Source organism: Giraffa tippelskirchi, chromosome 1 (genome assembly GCF_054371585.1).
Source record: "Giraffa tippelskirchi isolate mGirTip1 chromosome 1, T2T-mGirTip1v1.2.pri, whole genome shotgun sequence".
In the NCBI taxonomy this organism is placed as follows: Eukaryota; Metazoa; Chordata; class Mammalia; order Artiodactyla; family Giraffidae; genus Giraffa; species Giraffa tippelskirchi.
The window spans coordinates 158,994,389-159,008,225 of NC_137275.1; the positions used below are offsets into that span (position 1 = coordinate 158,994,389).

The 13,837-nt window shown below is 40.3% G+C and overlaps 1 protein-coding gene across 1 annotated transcript in view; it reads left to right on the forward strand.

Annotated features, from left to right (window-relative positions):
• Positions 1–13,837, forward strand: part of GLIS3 (GLIS family zinc finger 3) — a 674,355-nt gene that overhangs the window by 50,905 nt on the left and 609,613 nt on the right. The window lies entirely within an intron of this gene.

The window sequence follows — 13,837 nt, forward strand, 5'->3', positions numbered from 1 at the left end:
TGAGCATTACTTTACTAGCGTGAGAGATGAGTGCAATTGTGTGGTAGTTTGAACATTCTTTGGCATTGGAATGAAAACTGACCTTTTCCAGTCTTGTGGCCACTGCTGAGTTTTCCAAATTTGCTGGCATATTGAGTGCAGCACTTTCACACCATCATCTTTTAGGATTTGAAATAGCTCAACTGGAATTCCATTGCCTCCACTAGCTTTGTTTGTAGTGATGCTTCCTAAGGCCCACTCGACTTCGCACTCCAGGATGTCTGGCTCTGGGTGAGTGAGACACCATTGTGGTTATCTGGGTCATGAAGATCTTTTTTGTACAGTTCTTCTGTGTATGCTTGCCACCTCTTCTTAATATCTTCTGCTTCTATTAGGTCCATACAGTTTCTGTCCTTTATTGTGCCCATCTTTGCATGAAATGTTCCTTTGGTATCTCTAATTTTCTTGAAGAGGTCTCTAGTCTTTCCCATTCTATTGTTTTCCTCTATTTCTTTGCATTGATCGCTGAGGAAGACTTTCTTATCTCTCCTTGCTGTTCTTTGGAACTCTGCATTCAAATGAGTATATTTTTCCTTTTCTCATTTGTCTTTAGCTTCTTGTCTTTTCTCAGCTATTTGTAAGGCTTCCTCTGACAACCATTTTGCCTTTTTGCATTTCTTTTTCTTTGAGATGGGACTGCCTCCCATACAATGTCACGAACCTCTGTCCATAGTTCTTCAGGCACTCTGTCTATCAGATCTAATCCCTTGAATCTATTTCTCACTTCCAGTGTATAATCCTAAGGGATTTGATTTAGATCATACCTAAACAGGCTAGTAGGTTTCCCTGCGTTCTTCAATTTCAGTCTGAGTTTGGCTATAAGAAGTTCATGATCTGAGCCACAGTCAGCTCCTAGTCTTATGTTTGCTGACTTTATAGAGCCTCTCCATCTTTGGCTGCAAAGAATATAATCAATCTGATTTCAGTATTGACCATCTGGTGATGTCCATGTGTAGAGTCATCTCTTGTGTTGTTGGAAGAGGGTGTTTGCTGCTAGATTATCTAATCTAAAATCGCCTAGCACTGCTATACTGTTCAGAGGTGTACTGATTTGAAAAAAAGAAAAAATGTGGTGACTTGGTGCTTGCTGTTATGGGCACTCAAGCCTTTTGGTCTTGGATTCTGCCCTTTTGTGTTTCTCTCATATGGCATTGGTGGCTGAGGATAACCTTGCTTTTGCCAACTTCACATCCCAATCAGTTCAAAGGAAAGGTACAGAAGCCGTAGTATTTTCCCTTAAAGGACAACGTGGTTCTCTGGGTTTCACTGACTCGGCAAAGGCTTCCTTTTTACAAACAAGAAACATCTGACTACAGATATATAAATGAAAATGATAACAAATTGGGCAGGGTGGAATTCCATAATCTGGCAAATTTAAGCCATATTTGGATAGCTAAAACATCATTTATTAAAATCCAAGTTTTCATTTGGATTAAATCTTACTGGGATCAGTCAGCAATTTGGAAAACAAAATCATGTTCTTTTGAGGGCAGTGGTTATAAGTAATGGTTAAAATGGGTAGTAGAAAATATTCCCTACCTGGTATAAGACTCAGGGACATGGATCCCTTCCCTCATTTATAGTCATGCTAGGTCTGAGTGGCAGCATTCATAATGCCATTGGAGTTCCTTCCTAGAGTCAAATCAGAGTTCATTATAGAACTTTGTTAGCATATTGAAAAGTCTGACAGTCTAACAATTGTCCACAAGAGGGACATATGGAAAAGTATGTTTCTTAAGAGGTGGACTCTGAAACTTGAATAGCCTTTGAGATAATACATAGCTGAAAAAATTATCAGAGTTCAAAATGTGCCATATCAGAAGGCAAGCCCAAGTCTGATGGGAACTACTTCTTCTTTTTTTAAATTAGAAAAGAGATTAAAAAAAAAAAAAGAGATTAAGTGTGAGATCATGAGACTGGAAGAGATCAGGAAGAAGTCAATCAAACGGAGAGGACTGCACTTCTCACAGCCATGTAGTCACACTACATGTGTGATTCGAAGTGCTAGGCACTACGCTAGGGTATTTCCATGAGAGATTTCATTTAATCTTCTCAACAACCCTGATTTGAAATCAGAGTGCTAAACGTATACCCAACGTCTCTGAGTTGGAAGGTGTCAAATCCAGAACTCAAGCCCAGGACTGACTAAATATTAGCACACTTAGCGTTATGATACTTTTCCTTCAATAATGTCAGTAAAGCATTATCTATTTAATGTGTTGTATTAGGTTAGGATAATACTAGCTGCTGAAACAAACAGACCCTAAATATCAGTAGCTTAACAAAACAAAACTTTATTTCTTACTTATGTTGAGTCTAATTGGCAGCAAGGGTATGGCAAAAGAGGCTCATTCAGGGATCCAAGCTGACATAGGCTCTGCTGTCTTTGACACTAGCTCCCAAGGTTGCTATGGGTACTAACATCCAGAGGCAGGCAGGAGAAGATGGGGCAGGGACCACATGGCAAGTTTTCATGGACTGGGTTAGCAAGTGACATATCCATTTTTGCCCAATTTACTGGTCAAGTTCCGTTGGAAATGTAAACCAGTTTGGGGCCCAGGAAGAAAGGAAAAGGAGTTTGGTGAATAGCTAGTCAGTTCCTACCACACTTGTGTTTTTCTATAGCTATGAGAATGTAAGTATTGTAAATAAACATTGTCACCTACTAAATACCAAATTCTGAGGATTTAAAAGTGAATAAAACCTGAATTCATGCCCTCAAGTCTAGTGAGAGAACAGAAATACAAACACAGAGAGTGATATGGATTATATCCATTCCATAGATATCTAGGCCATTTGGCTCTTAGGTTGCATTTATGTATGTGAGGATCTTCCCTAGTTCAGAATTGCTGCTTTGCCTCTTTTTGAGACCTTAGAATTATTTACAGCAGGGTTTGAACTTAGGTGCCAGTCTGGTGTAGGTTTTTCCCCCTTAAACAAACTTTGAGGGCTTCTCTGGTAGTCCAGTGGTCAAGAGTCTGCCTTGCAATTCACGGGTTACTAGTTTGACCTCTGGTCTGGGAAGATCCCATATGCCACGGATCAACTAAACCCGTGTGCAACAACTCCTGAGCCTGCGCTCTAGAGCTCATGAGCTGCAGCTACTCAAGCCTGCACATCCTAGATCCTGTGCTCTAAAACAAGAGAAGCCTCTGCAGTTAGAGAGTATCCCCCACTGGCCACAACTGGAGAAAGCCTGCGTGCAGCAAGAAGACCCAGCACAGCCAAAAATAACTAACTAAACAAATAAAATTATTAAAAAAATAAACAAAAACCAAAGAACTTTGATTATAAAGGGATCAATCTGTAAGCTCCCTAAGGCAACCCAAGGCCACACTGTTTGCTGCTCACAACCCATTTTCACATTATCAAGCTGAATATGCATTCCACTTTGCTAGGCCTAAATAGGCATGCTTCTTAGAAGAGCACTAACTAAACTTGAGGCTAGCTACTGGGCTGTGTAGGTAATAGGATGAGCAAGATATTCTCAGAAAGTCACTGAGGACAAAGGTGCTATTGAAGACTTAGAAAATTTTGTCAGAGGCCTTGACAACCTTCTCTCTTGATACCCATATTAAGATTTTGTACTGTCTCTTCATATAAGTGTTTTCTAAGTTTAAAGCTAATTTGGTATTAGGCTAATTTATTTTATCTATAATAGTTAGGATATAAATGAACGAAGATGTTAAATGGTATTTTTAACAGAAAAAAAATTTTTAAATTATTTCATTAGTTTTCTAGGACTTTGAGAATGGACATTAAAAGCTGACAGGAGAGGAGGACTGCAGAAAAAAAATTCAGCACAAATCTGTGGCTGATGATGTTTGAAGCCAATTGCCTATAGGTTATTTCACTGGGAACATTATTCTGCTTTAGAAGAGGAATTTAGTAATTTACCTTAGAGCATATAGCACAATAAATAAAAAAAATACACAGATTTTCTAAAACTCAGGTCAAGTAGAAAATAAAAGTAGAATGGAAAGGTGAGACCAAAGGGAAAACTGATGTATCACTAATCCTTAAATTCAGTTCAGTTCAGTAGCTCAGTCGTGTCCGACTCTTTGTGACCCCATGAACTGCAGCACGCCAGGCCTCCCTGTCCATCACCAACTCCCGGAGTCTACCCAAACCCATGTCCATCAAGTCAGTGATGCCATCCAACCATCTCATCCTCTGTCGTCCCCTTCTCCTCCCGCCCCCAATCCTACCCAGCATTAGGGTCTTTTCCAATGAGTCAACTCTTCGCATGAGGTCGCCAAAGTATTGGAGTTTCAGCTTCAACATCAGTCCTTCCAATGAACACCCAGGACTGACCTCCTTTGGGATGGACTGATTGGATCTCCTTGCAGTCCAAGGGACTCTCAAGAGTCTTCTCCAACACCACAGTTCAAAAGCCTCAATTCTGCGGCACTCAGCTTTCTTCACTGTCCAACTCTCACATCCATACATGACCACTGGAAAAACCATAGCCTTGACTAGACGGACTTTTGTTGGCCAAGTAATGTCTCTGCTTTTAAAAGCAGAAAACAGAAGCATCCTTAAATTAGTGGTTCTCAATTGGAAGATACCCAATGCATTCTTAGGGAATGATAGTTTTCCGTGAGCATTTAGTATTTTTGCATATTGATTTTTATGGTAATTTTGAAAATGTATAAGAACACTCTAGGTGTTCTGTATGAGCACTTAGTACTGTCAACTGCAAATGGGCACTTACCAAGAGCATTGCCAAGGACTGAACACAAAGGCATTTGCCATCTGCCTCTAGGGAGATTGAACCCCATGCTGCTATAGCTGTTGACCTTCAACACCCCCTGAGGGAGTTCAGGGTGGAGTGAGGCACTCTGCGCTCCAGGGAATCTGGTGGGACAGGTCTTTAGATAGTTGAATGTTTTTAGGAACAGATTTTATGATCTCCTTGCATCTCCTCATATCTAGAGACACTAAATACCTTCATGGTAATATCAGATCCTCATAACTAACAAAAAACCTTTAATAAATTGAGTGATTCATGGTATTGAACTCCCCCTTCAGCAAAACCTCATATGTTGACTTTCCCCCACTGCCTCTTTGGAGCAGTCTCTCAAAGCTATCTGAGATGCCGCCTCCTGGGCTGACGTCCTCATTTTGCCCCAAATGAAACTTAACTCACAACTGTCACGTTGTGTATCTTTTTTTAGTCGACAGTACTGCCATTGTATTTTCATCCTTGGGATTGTGTTTGTCTTTACAGTCAATCACAAAAACAAGAGATGGGGCCTGAAATCTAAAGGATATGTTTGTACCCAACAAAGCCTAAATGTCACTGCAACACACTATATGGATGAAAGTTTCACAGTAAGTTAAATGAAGAGAAGGAATGAAAGAATTGAGTTATCACACCATACACCATAAAAACAGGCATAGGGTTCAAGAGAATCCTATAAGTAGTGATCAATTTTGTCATTACAGCTTTGTCCATCATGCTTACTAATGCCATTAAAATGAACTGTATTAGTTTTATCATTTTGTTTGGATTAAATTTTGTCTATTTAGTTGGGTTTTTAAAATTGTCTGAAGGCTATAAATATAATGAATTTATAATTCTATTTAGGTTGCTACATAATTTGAGGAAAAAAACCCAAGGGTTTCTGAGAATTATGTTCCATATAAACTAAAGTTCAGTACAGTCGCTCAGTCGTGTATGATTCTTTGCAACCCCATAGACTGCAGCATGCCAGGCTTCCCTGTCCATCACCAATTCTCAGAGCCTACACAAATTCATGTCCATTGAGTCGATGATGCCATCCAACTATCTCATCCTCTGTCATCCCCTTCTCCTCTTGACTTCAATCTTACGCAGCATCAGGGTCTTTTCTAATGAGTCAGTTCTTCACATCAGGTGGCCAAAGGATTGGAGTTTCAGCTTCAGCATCAGTCTTTCCAATGAATATTCAGGACTGATTTCCTTTAGGATGGACTGGTGTGATCGATCTCCTTGCAGCCCAAGGGACTCTCAAGAATCTTCTCCAACACCACAGTTCAAAAGCATCAATTCTTCAGAGCTCAGCTTTCTTTATAGTCCATCTCTCACATCCATACATGACTACTGGAAAAACCATAGCTTTGACTAGATGGACCTTTGTTGGCAAAGTCATGTCTCTGCTTTTTAATATGCTGTCTAGGTTGGTCACAGTTTTTCTTCCAAGGAACAAGCCTCTTTTAATTTCATGGCTAGAGTTACCATCTGCAGTGATTTTGGAGACCAAGAAAATAAAGTCTGTCACTGCTTCCATTGTTTCCCCATCTATTTGCCATGAAGTGATGGGACCGGATGTCATGATCTTAGTTTTCTGAATGTTGAATTTTAAGCCAACTTTTTCATTCTCCTCTTTCACTTTCATCAAGAAACTCTTTAATTCTTCACTTTCTGCCTTAAGGGTGGTGTCATCTGCATATCTGAGGTTATTGATATTTCTCCCGGCAGTCTTGCTTCCAGCTTGTGCTTCATCCAGCCTGGCATTTTGCATGATGTACTCTGCATATAAGTTAAATAAGCAGGGTGACAATATACAGCCTTGACGTACTCCTTTCCCAATTTGGAACCAGTCTGTTGTTCCTTGTCCAGTTCTAACTCTTGCTTCTTGACCTGCATACAGATTTCTCAGGAGGCAGGTCAGATTGTCTGGTATTCCCACCTCTTGAAGAATTTTCCACAGTTTGTTGTGATCTGCACAGTCAAAGGCTTTGGCGTAGTCAATAAGAAGTAGGTGTTTTTCTGGAACTCTCTTGCTTTTTCTATGATCCAGCGGATGTTGGCAGTTTGAGCTCTTGTTCCTCTGCCTTTTCTAAATCCAGCTTAAACGTCTGGAAGTTTACGGTTCACGTATGGTTGAAGCCTCGCTTGGAGAATCTTTACTTTGTTAGCGTGTGAGATGAGTGCAGTTGTACAGTAGTTTGAACATTCTTTAGCATTGCCTTTCTTTGGGATTAGAATGAAAATTGAGCTTTTCTAGTCCTGTGGCCACTGCTGAGTTTTTCAAATTTGCTGGCATATTGAATGCAGCACTTTAGCATCTTTTAGGATTTAAAATAGCTCAACTGGAATTCCATCACCTCCACTAGGTTTGTTAGTAGTGATGCTTTCTAAGCATTATAACTAAAGATGGGCCCCAAAAGTTTGCAGTTACCTTCCTGGTGGTCAAAACTAAAAGAAAAATAAACTTGGTTAGCTAAAGATCTATTTTATCTATAAGATAAAAATACTGCATTTTCTCAGAAGGAGTTTTGCTGGCATTTAAAACATGAACAAAAATCCCTAGGGAGTACCTATAAAAGTGATACGCAGCAGAGGACGGTTTAGTCCTTGACAACATCCCCTGTCAGGAAAACAGTGAGTTTAATGCTAATATTTCTATAGCATCTTTTGATGCAAAGCAAAGGAGGATACATGAGAATTAGAATAACTATCGTGGACCAAAGCAAACATACAACTAATTCAAACAAAATGGTAACTGATTCATATGAATCATGTGAAAAACCCTTATGAATGTTTTTCAACCATAGTTTCAATATATGCATAAATTTCTTTTACAGATTTGAAATCCTAGTATCATTTTCACAATTAACTTTTACATTTTGGCCTACAGCTGTAAATAAAAAAAAAAATAATAAGATTGCCTTTTCTCCCTGTCTCTGCTAGGGAGAAAAAGCAACTGATTCTCTGTTGTTCTAGCTTCCTCTTAGTACATGAAAAAATAAATATTTAATTTATTTAAAACCTAATCCTTAAGATTTAAAATACATGGGATTTTCAATAAATTACTACTAAAAAAAATAAATAAATTACTCCTGCTTTCACATGTACTGTCAAAAAAGATACTGAGAATTATTTATAGGCATTTGGGGATGGAGAAGATTTTAGTAGTCATATCTGAAGTCAGAACTAGCCAATACATTGCTCTTATATAAGCTTCCAGGTTTGCTTTCCCTGTGGCCAATATTATTTTTCTTTGACAATCTTTATGTTTTATGACCAGTTCCTTTTTTCACATCTATAGTTTGTCGCTTATTATTTGTTCCTCTCTTGTTTTAGTTTGTTTAATAATTCAGTAACCAAAGGACTGTTTGCAGTGAGAAGCATAATTTTGTTGAAATGACTAGAATCTTCAGTGTTTCCCATAATGGTTTTTGTTTATGACATCATGCTGTGACAGTAATTCTCCATGTGTATACTCTGTAATGATCAGGTTGCACAAGTAAGCATGTTCAACTTTAATAAATGACAGACAAGACTTCCTGTAACCATAAAAAGGGCAAATATGGCCATAAGTATACTAGCAAATAAAGTGGCTTTCACATGTTAATTAGGAGATAATTTGTAGGAATATTTTTGATAACATACTCAAATACATGGTACTAACATCTACACCCCTGCCTAAGGCAAAAATGGAGGACAATATCCTGATATCCTCATTCTGTTCTCAGTTCAGGTCAGTTGCTCAGTCGTGTCTGACTCTTTGCGACTCCATGGACTGCAGAACACTAGGCCTCCTTGTCCATCACCAACTCCCAGAGTTTACTCAAACTCATGTCCATTGAGTCGGTATTGCCATCCAACCATCTCATCCTCTGTCATCCCTTTCCCCCTGCCCTCAATCTTTCCCAACATCAGGGTCTTTTCAAAAGAGTCAGCTCTTCACATCAGTTGGCCAAAGGATTGGAATTTCAGCTTCAGCGTCAGTTCTTCCAATGAATATTCAGGACTGATTTCCTTTAGGATGGACTGGTGTGATCTCCTTGCAGTCCAAGAGACTCTCAAGAATCTTCTCCAACACCACAGTTCAAAAGCATCAATTCTTCAGTGCTCAATTTTCTTTATAGTCCAACTCTCACATCTATACATGACTACTGGAAAAACCATAGCTTTGACTAGATGGACCTTTGTTGGCAAAGTCATGTCTCTGCTTTTTAATATGCTGTCTAGGTTGGTCATAGCTTTTCTTTCAAGGAGTAAGCATGTTTTAATTTCATGGCTACAGTCACCATCTGCAGTGATTTTGGAGTCCAAGAAAATAAAGTCTGTCACTGTTTGCATTGTTTTCCCATCTATTTGCCATGAAGTGATGGGACCGAATGTCATGATCTTAGTTTTCTGAATGTTGAATTTTAAGCCAACTTTTTCACTCTCCTCTTTCACTTTCATCAACAGGCTCTTTAGTTCTTCTTCGCTTTCTGCCATAACGGTGGTGTCATCTGAGTATCTGAGGTTATTTGTGTTTCTTCCTTCAATCTTGATTTCGGCTTGTGCTTCATCCAGCCCAGCATTTCTTATGATGTACTCTGTATATTCTTTTTTTGGGGTGTTGTTTCTAAAGGGTCTTGTAGGTCTTCACAGAACCATTTGACTTGAGCTTCTTCAGTGTTACTGATTGGGGAATAGGCTTGGATTACTGTGATATTGAATGGTTTGCCTTGGAAACGAACAGAGATCATTCTGTCGTTTTTGAGATTGCATCCAAGTACTGCATTTTGGACTCTTTCATTGACCATGATGGCTACTCCATTTCTTCTAAGGGATTCCTGCCCACAGTAGTAGATATAATGGTCATCTGAGTTAAATTCACCCATTCCAGTCCATTTTAGTTCGCTGATTCCTAGAATGTCGTCGTTCACTCTTGCCATCTCCTGTTTGACCACTTTGAGTTTGCTTGATTCATGGACCTAACATTCCAGGTTCCTATACAATATTGCTCTTTACAGCATCGGACCTTGCTTCTATCACCAGTCACATCGACAACTGGGTATTGTTTTTGCTTTGGCTCCATCCCTTCATTCTTTCTGGAGTTATTTCTCCACTGATCTCCAGTAGCATATTGGGCACCTACCGACCTGATGAGTTCCTCTTTCAGTATCCTATCATTTTCCCTTTCATACTGCTCATGGGGTCCTCAAGGCAAGAATACTGAAGTGGTTTGCCATTCCCTTCTCCAGTGGACCAATTCTGTCAGACCTCTCCACCATGACCTGTCCATCTTGGGTGGCTCCACACGGCATGGCTTAGTTTCATTGAGTTAGACAAGGCTGTGGTCCGTTTAATCAGATTGGCTAGTTTTCTGTGATTATAGTTTCAGTGTGTTTGCCCTCTGATGCCCTCTCGCAATACCTACCATCTTCCTTGGGTTTCTCTTACCTTGAACATGGGGTATCTCTTCATGGTGGCTCCAGCAAAGCACAGCTGCTGCTCCTTACCTTGGATGAGGGGTATCTCCTCACAGTGGCCCCTCCTGACCTTGAACGTGGAGTAGCTCCTCTCAGCCCTCCTGCGCCTGTGCAGCCATCGCTCCTTGGATGTGGGATTGCTCCTCTCGGCCGCCGCCCCTGACCTTGGAAGTGGGGTAGCTCATCTTGGCTGCCACTGTCCTTTTCATTATAGGGGACTGGAATGCAAAAGTAGGAACTCAAGAAATACCTGGAGTAACAGGCAAATTTGGCCTTGGAGTAGAGAATGAAGCAGGGCAAAGGCTAATAGAGTTTTGCCAAGAGAACGCACTCATCATGGCAAACACCCTCTTCCAACAACACAAGAAACAACTCTACACATGGACATCACGAGATGGTCAACACCAAAATCAGATGGATTATATTCTTTGGAGCCAAAGATGGAGAAGCTGTATACAGTAGCAAAAACAAGACCAGGAGCTGACTGTGGCTCAGATCAGTCGCTCAGTGGTGTCCGACTCTTAGCGACCCCATGAATTGCAGCACGCCAGGCCTCCCTGTCCATCACCAACTCCCAGAGTTTACCCAAACCCATGTCCATCGAGTCGGTGATGCCATCCAAGAATCTCATCCTCTGTCATCCCCTTCTCCTCCCGCCCCCAATCCTTCCCAGCATTAGGGTCTTTTCCAGTGAGTCAACTCTTCGCATGAGTTGGCCAAAGTATTGGAGTTTCAGCTTCAACATCAGTCCTTCCAATGAACACCCAGGGCTGATCTCCTTTAGGATGGATTGATTGGATCTCCTTGCAGTCCAAGAGTCTTCTCCCACACCATAGTTCAAAAGCATCAGTTCTGTGGTGTTCAGCTTTCTTCACTGTCCAGCTCTCACATCCATACATGACTACTGGAAAAACCATAGCCTTGACTAGATGGACCTTTGTTGGCAAAGTATGTTTTTAAATATGCTATCTAGGTTGGTCATAACCTTCCTTCCAAGTGTGTGGTCCTTTAATAGACCGGAACTTGGGGATACAGAGTCGACTGATAAAAAGGTGAAAGAAGGAAGAAAAGAGGCTGAGCCACGTGAAGGGGACAGAGAAGAGAGAGGGAAAGAGAGAGAGAGAGAGAGACATGGGGACCAGTGCTCTGATGGAACAAAGGCATTTATTTAACATATTGTGGGCATATATATACTCTCCTATAAGATAGCCCTTTTTATCAGAGACAGGGATCAAAAATCTAACAAGTCATCTAGAAAGCCAGAGGCTAGAATCATTCTCAAGAGAGGGGGTTGTAAAAGTTTTTTTTACATATCAGAAGGGAAGAGAGTTGTCAATGGCTGCTGTTCACCGTATGGAATTTCCATTTGAATGAGATGCATGAATTTCTATTATCCCCGACCGGCTTGCCAGCTCTCTGGCACCTGTATTCAGGTGCTGTTAAGGAACATAGAATTCATGCAAGACTGAAAACAGCACAGAGGAAGCCTTCTGTTAAATGTATCTTGATACCAAGGAATAAGCGTCTTTTAATTTAATGACTGCAGTCACCATCAGCAGTGATTTTGGAGTCCAAAAAAATAAAGTCTGACACTGTTTCCACTGTTTCCCCATCTATTTCCCATGAAGTGATGGGACCAGATGCCATGATCTTCGTTTTCTGAATGTTGAGCTTTAAGCCAACTTTTTCACTCTCCTCTTTCACTTTCATCAAGAGGCTCTTTTGTTCTTCTTCACTTTCTGCCATGAGGGTGGTGTCATCTGCATATCTGAGGTTATTGATATTTCTCCTGGCAATCTTGATTCCAGCTTGTGTTTCTTCCAGCCCAGCATTTCTCATGATGTGGAAATGCAAATCAAAACCACATTGAGGTACTATTTCATGCCAGTCAGAAGGCTGCTATCCAAAAGTCTACAAACGATAAATGCTGGAGAGGGTGTGTAGAAAAGGGAACCCTCTTACACTGTTAGTGGAAATGCAAACTAGTACAGCCACTATGGAGAACAGTGTGGAGATTCCTTAAAAAACTGCTATCATATGACCCAGCAATCCCACTGCTGGGCATACACACCGAGGAAACCAGAATTGAAAGAGACACATATACCCCAATGTTCATTGCAGCACTGTTTATAATAGCCAGGACATGGAAACAACCTAGATGTCCATCAGCAGACGAATGGACGAGAAAGCTGTGGTATATATACACAATGGAATATTACTCAGCTATTAAAAAGAATACATTTGAATCAGTTCTAATGAGGTGAATGAAACTGGAGCCTATTATACAGAGTGAAGTAAGCCAGAAAAAAACCCACCAATACAGTATACTAACGCATATATATAGAATTTAGAAAGATGGTAACTATAACCCTGTATGTGAGACAGCAAAAGAGACACAGATGTATAGAACAGTCTTTTGGACTCTGGGAGAGGGCGAGGGCAGGATGATATGGGAGAATAGCATTGAAACATGTAAATTATCATATATGAAACGAATCATCAGTCCAGGTTCGATGCATGATACAGGGTGCTTGGGGCTGGTGCAATGGGATGACCCAGAGGGATGGGATGGGGAGGGAGGTGAGAGGGAGGTTCAGGATGGGGAACACAAGTACCCATGGTGGATTCATGTCAATGTATGGCAAAACCAATACAATATTGTAAAGCAAAGTAAAATAAATAAATAAATAGAACTGGAAAAAAAAGTCTTTAGACTTGAAAAAAAAAATGGGGGGAAAAAGAAACTAGGAATCTTGTCAATAAGAATTAAAAGAAGCATGCCAGTGTTACACTGTTATACTCTTAACAATATGAGGTCCAGTCAGAGGATGAAACTTTTGTATCTGTTTAGAAAAGTATAAATGACTTCCCTTGATATTATTCAATAGAAAATAATGGCAAATTAATCTCTATCTCTACAGTAAATAAAAACAGTAACAAAAACATGAGGTCAGATCATAAAAGAACAAATTCAAGTTAGATCAGTAGTTCTGTCCCCCAGGGAATATTTGGCAATGTCTGAGACACTTTTGGTTGTCTCAACTAGGGGTGTGCTCCTGGCATCTAGTGAGTAGAGGCCTTGGGGACTACTCACATCCTACAATGCACAGGGCAGCCCCCACAACAAGGAATTATCTAGTCCTAAATGTCAATAGTGCAGACATTGAGAAATCCTGAGTTAGAATAAATAAAAATTCCCCAGGTATGAGGAGTATGAATAACTGAAATAGGTACCTTAGGAACTGTAAAATTTCCTTCCATAATGTTTCAGATGATCACAACCTCATCCCTAACTCACAAAGCACCTTCATTTTCTGCAGAGGTGAAGGTACAATCTGTGGGGATGAAGCTCACACGAGCAAGACTTGATATTTTTCAATTTCATGTCCTCACAGTTCCTGTGTTTGCAGAATGAATAAATATCTCTATTTATTGTAGATGACCTGCTACTAATTTTACTGCCTCTAGAGTCAAATGCTTTTCTCAATAGGAAGGATAATCCTATTTTGCCAACTTGAAATTGTAAGGAAATTTAGTTAGGAAGACCATCACCTGATCCAGAATTTCGCCAGACTGGCGGCAAGAGCCTGCTTGGAAGTGG